Below are 4,342 nucleotides of genomic sequence, written 5' to 3' on the forward strand. Positions count from 1 at the left end.
TTTCTTGAAAGATTTCTTTTCCTCACTGGCTTTTCAGGCCTCTTTTGCCTTTTGAGTTAGTCTAATTTTCAAGGTATTATTTTCTTGAGTGCATTTTTGGATCTCCTTTAGCAGGCTGTTGCCTCACTTTTCCTTATTTTCTTGTATCATTCTCATTTCTCCTCCCAAGTTTTCCTCCACTTCTCTTACTTGATTTTCAAAATTCTTCTTGAGTTCCTCCATGGCCTATAACCAGTCCATATTTTTCTTGGAGACTTTTGATGCAGGACTTATGACTTCACTGTCTTCCTCCTGCTCCATGCCTTGATCCTTTTTTCCCCCCAAAAAGGATTCTCTGGTCTGTTTGTACTTCCTCTGCTTGCTCATCTTGCCAGCCAATTACTTGACTTTTGAGCTCTTTGCCACTGAAATACTTTGCTTCCAGAATGGAGAGAATTTTGTCCCAAATGCTGGGATTTTCACACCTTCCAGAGCTATGAGGAGGGTGCCCTCTCTACAACTCCCACAAGCTCTGGCTCACTGGCCCCATGCCCCAGGACCATCACCCAAGACCGTGATCCAGATCCAAGCAGGTCAAAGCAAGAGCTATTACCTTCAGAATGGTTGCTTGGTCCCCCTATGATCTGCAGGCCAGGAACTCTGGAAGCAGCCATGCAGTGGCAGCTGCACAGTCACTATGCCTCTGTTGCTTCTTACCCCAGGGGCAGGAGCTAGAACCATGGCTCCTGAGGGACTGTGCTCAGCTCTCAGCTTGCTGCAATAGCCCTTTCCTGTAGGTCCGCTGGGCTTCCTTCAGTGGGAGATTTGTTTCTCTTTGTGGGTTCTGTAGCTCTAAAGTTTGTTTAAAGTCATTTTTTACATGTACTAGAAGTGATTGGAGTAGAAGCTCATGCCAAGTTTGTGCTTCTACTCTGCCATCTTGGCTATGCCCCAATACCTTGACTTCTTTAGATCCTTCATGGCCCCTACTGCTATGCCCCCACATGCAACAGAACCCAATAAATCATTGTTACATGAATGGATTGTTGGACTTTTGTATTATTGTGACATTTTGGAATCTAGAAATAAGAACATTTAATAAGTTGGTGCAACCTGATGCAGTATCTGAGCTAACAAAGGACCATATAACACAGATGGATTTATTAACTCCTAAAACAGAGGTTATAAAAGTTAAGTTACAATGTAGAGTCTAACCTCTCTTCTTTTTATTGTCATTGTCACTCAAAGTTGATGGCATCCAACCAGTGCCAGGACTAAAAATTTCTGTTAAGCACATGGAAATCAATGCTCCAGTGCTATGCTTGGAAACTAGAGAATTTCTGCTGGTAATATTCATCCAGAACAAAAGGGGCTAAATTAGGTGCATCCCCAGAATCTGAGGATAAGATCAGAAAAGGTAGGCCACTGAAATGAACTATAATAAATATCTGCATAGAATAAATGTGATTAGCCTTATAACAGAAGTCTATTCTGTAGATTTTTCTTTAGTGATCACTCTATTTATTCCATAACAAAAGCAAAACATCCATGGAAAATCAAGATACAGTATAATTCAAAATACAGCATTCACCATATTTCAACTTATCACAGAAAATCACAATATAATATTCACAACATAGTCTCAAAGTAAAATAGTTATTCTTAAGATAATTCAATCAATCACAAAATAGTCACTCTTGAGTTAACTCAATCAGTCACTTATCAGTAGTATCAAAGTACACAGTCCAAGTCTTTCACTCTTGGGGCAAAATCTTGATTAACTCAATTAGTCACTAATCAGTAACAATAGTCACAGTACTCAAACTACAATCAGTCACTTATTCAGGAAAGTCTTATTAAGTATCATACACAAAATCCTCCACCCCTTAGGTCACTAGTAAACTATAATTCCATAATTACTCAGTACCAAAGGAGAGGTCTTTTCTTCATCTTGACTTGGGGCCTGTTCTCAGACTGCCTGGACCTCCTTCCATGGTCCCAGAATCTACCTAGATTCAACAGACTGTCACCTAGGTTCAATGGCAGACAGTTCCTTGACCAGCTCTCTGGGGAGGTCCTGCTCCACAATGGCATTCACAGGGTCTAGTCCATGTCACCTCCTTTACCATTTCCGCTCCAAGGAATTCAAGGCTCAACCAAGCCACAAACAAACAAAGTCTTAGCATCCTGGTCACGCTTCAGTCACCTGGACTCCTGACACCTGGGACCTGGCTCCTGGGCCAGGCTCTGGGCTTCTGGGATCCTGTTCAGAAGAAGCTCCACCAAGACAAGTTTTTAGGACTCAGTTCTCCATTCTTCTGTAGCTGTTCTGCCACCAGATGTCAGTCTCAAGGAAATTCTTATTCTGTGGATTTGTAATAATTCGCTACAGCATTTCCAAATCTTACCCATCTATGTGTAGTTATTGCATTGTGCTTAGGTATTATCCACATATGCTTATTATTTAGCTAATGGACCCCATTGTCTGACATTTATGATACTTCTTTGACAGTAAGTAAACTCTTTGACAAGATACAAAGTTGTCTTAAATGTGAATTTGCCTTAGTTATTTGTGGGGTTGTTCATTCCACAGAACTTCATTACTAATAATGAAGTCCGTGGCTAGTAAGTACTTAACATATGAGCTACACTCTTGGTCTCGGAAGGCTATTTGTGGACTGCGGAGGCTACAGAGCTAGAGGGAGAATGATAGTGATTAAACATAGAAATCTGAAACTAACTCCCTAGGGGAAGGCCTATGCATCTACTTGGCCCCTCTAGGGAATCACATAGCCTCTTTTCCCCCAGGAGAGGAGTGAAGTGGCCCTATAGCCATTGAGGGAATTGTGTTGGCCCTTTAGGGAACCACAAAGACCCATAAGAGAGAGGGAAGGAAGACAGAGAGGAAGAAACTTTGGACCAAGTCAAGTAGTTCTTAGAATTAATAATCTGGATGCAGAGGAATTTTTGGACCAAGGAGTAAACAGGTACAGAACTATAATGAGTAGCAGATCTTGACCTTGACCTTCACTTGACAGAAGGTTACATGGACAGTTAGTGTCCAGGTGAAGGTGGTTGATATCCCAGATTTCCAGCTATTGAGCATAGAGCCCCCCAAAATGAGGTCAAGCTCAAAAGAACTCCCCTTCCCTCACCCCTTCTCATCTTATATCATTAAGACATTTTCCTCCACTATCTCTTCCTTCACTTGGGTCTTGAATGAAGCTGTTACCTTACTCCTTTCCAAGCCCAACCCCTCTATATGCAAACTTGATCCCATCTTCTTCCTTATTCTCTAGCATAGTGCCCCAACTGACTTCCTTGCTCTCACTAATTTTTATCTCTCCATGTTTCTTTGCCTGCTGCCTATAAGTATGCCTTATCCTGAAAAAAAAAAAAAACAAAACAAAACCAAAACCAAAAACCAAACCTTACTCAATCTGATCATTCCCACTAGCTATTATCTTATATCTCTCCTGCTCTTTTGGGCTAATATCCTTAAGAAAGTCATATACACTCAGGACCTCCTCATCTTCTCTTCTCTCCTCCAAACCCTTTGGCAACCTAGCTTCTGATCTCCTCTCAGCTGAAGCTGCTCAAGGCAAATGTCCTGCTGATCTCTTGATCTTGGTCTTTCAATCCGCATGCTTCTTGACCTTTCTGCAGATTTTGACTCTGTTGATCATCTTCTCCTGGGCACTACCTCCTCTTTGGGTTTTCATGACAATGTTCTCTCCTGCTTCTCCTCCTACCTGTCTGACTGCTCCTTCTTTGGCTTTTTTGCTGGTTTTCAGTGCATATCATAAGTAGTAACCATGGGCATCACCTAAGGTTGAATCCTGGATCCTCTTTTCTTTTCCTTCCATACTGTTTCATTTGGGGATTTCATCAACTCCTGTGGGTTTGATTCTCATCTCTATGCAAATGATTCCCATATCTTTGTATCCAGAATTAGTTTTACATCATCAACTTAGTTTTACATCATCAGCATTGGAGTTTCAGTTTTACGTTATTAGCTGCCTTCTGGACATCCCTAATTAGTTGTCCCACATTCATCTCAAACTGAGCTAACCCAAAACAGAGCTCATACCTGTCCCCCTCAAAACCGTCCTCTGTTCTTAACTTCTTGATTATTGTCAAGAGTGCTATCATTGTTCCACTCATCCAGGCTCACAACTTCTTTGTCTTGATCTCATCAGATAACTAATCAGCTGTCAAATCTTGTTATTTTTTTCTCCATACAATCTCTTGTGTATATTCCATTCTCTAAATTCATGCAGCCATCACCCTATTTAGGCTTCTTACCTGGACTATTGAAATATCCTTCTGATTCATCTCCTTGCATGAATTCTTTCCCAACTCT

This window comes from Petaurus breviceps, unplaced genomic scaffold (assembly GCF_028583685.1).
Source record: "Petaurus breviceps papuanus isolate PSGF00001 unplaced genomic scaffold, PetGlider_PUasm1.0 175, whole genome shotgun sequence".
Taxonomy (NCBI): Eukaryota; Metazoa; Chordata; class Mammalia; order Diprotodontia; family Petauridae; genus Petaurus; species Petaurus breviceps.